This window comes from Chrysemys picta, unplaced genomic scaffold, assembly GCF_011386835.1.
Source record: "Chrysemys picta bellii isolate R12L10 unplaced genomic scaffold, ASM1138683v2 scaf698, whole genome shotgun sequence".
Lineage (NCBI taxonomy): Eukaryota > Metazoa > Chordata > Testudines > Emydidae > Chrysemys > Chrysemys picta.
In genome coordinates, this window is record NW_027053405.1 from 32,277 (window position 1) to 34,000 (window position 1,724).

A 1,724-nucleotide genomic window follows, 5' to 3' on the forward strand; every position below is an offset into this window, starting at 1 on the left:
GATAGCATAAAGAACAGCACCTGACTGGATTCCAATGTCCCAATCAGGAAAGGACAAAAATCCTCTCTCCACCCCCAGATCCCCGCCTTCACAAATAAGTTAGTGTATTCAACAAACTTTATCTACTAAAAAGCCAACCCTAGCAGCAAACCTGTTCCTAGACAGGGGATGTGAAACTGCTGACACAGGAGTTATCTTTTGAGATTGTGCCAAGGATGTAGCACCAGCTCCTTAAAGGTATTTAGGCGCCTCTATACCTTCGAGGGTCTGGACTGTAGAGTCTAAATCTAGACTTAGTTTGTAGAAAAGATGGTTACTCACCTTTGTAACTGTTGTTCTTCAAGATGTGTTGCTCATATCCATTCCAATTAGGTGTGTGCGCGCCGCGTGCACGATCGTTGGAAGATTTTTACCCTAGCAACACTCGGAGGGTCGGCTGAGGCGCCCCCTGGAGTGGCACCCTTATGGCGCTGGATATATGCCCCTGCCGACCCAGCGCCCCCTCAGTTCCTTCTTGCCGGCTACTCCGACAGTGGGGAAGGAGGGCGGGTTTGGAATGGATATGAGCAACACATCTCGAAGAACAACAGTTACAAAGGTGAGTAACCGTCTTTTCTTCTTCGAGTGCTTGCTCATATCTATTCCAATTAGGTGACTCCCAAGCCTCACCTAGGCGGTGGGGTCAGAGTCAGATGTCACGGAGCGAAGGTCACCCCTGGACTGCTGCACTATGTCATAGTGGGAAGCGAAGGTATGTACCGATGACCAAGTCGTTGCCCTACAGATCTCCTGTATGGGCAGATGAGCCAGAAAGGCGGAGGACGAAGCTTGAGCCCGAGTGGAATGGGCAGTGAGGCGGGTAGTTGGGACACCAGCCAAGTCATAGCACGCACAGATGCATGATGTAATCCAAGACGAGATTCGCTGTGTGGAGACCGGGAGGCCTTTCATCCGGTCTGCCACCGCTACGAACAGCTGGGGCATCTTCCTAAAAGGCTTTGTTCGTTCAATGTAAAAGGCGAGAGCCCTACGAACGTTTAGGGAATGTAGCTGTTGCTCCCGTCGCGAAGCGTGCAGCTTCGGAAAGAAGACCAGGAGGAAGATGTCTTGGTTGACATGGAAGGCAGACACCACCTTAGGGAGGAAGGCGGGGTGTGGTGGCAGCTGTACCTTGTCCTTATGGAACACCGTATATGGTGGGTCCAATGTGAGGGCCTGAAGTTCTGAGACTCGTCTCGCCGATGTGATAGCGATGAGGAAAACTGTTTTCCAGGAAAGGTACAGAAGCGAGCAGGTGGCCATCGGTTCAAAGGGGGCACCCATGATTCTAGATAGGACCAGACTGAGGTCCCACGTAGGGGCCGGATGACGAATTTGCGGGTACAGACGTTCCAAACCCTTGAGGAACATGCTGACCATGGGATTGGAGAAAACCGAGCGCTTGTTTTCACCTGGGTGGAAGGCTGAAATCGCTGCTAGGTGTACTCTGATAGATGAGACAGCTAGGCCTTGATGTTTCAGGGACCAGAGATACTCTAGGATGGTAGGTACTGGCACCTCCAGAGGGACAGTATTGCTCAGGGCACACCAGCGGGAGAAGCGCTTCCATTTGGCCAGGTATGTGGACCTAGTGGAGGGCTTTCTGCTACCCAAGAGTACTTGCTGCACTGAACTGGAGCAACGCAGCTCAGATTGAGTCAGCCATGCAGCATCCAAGCTGTCAG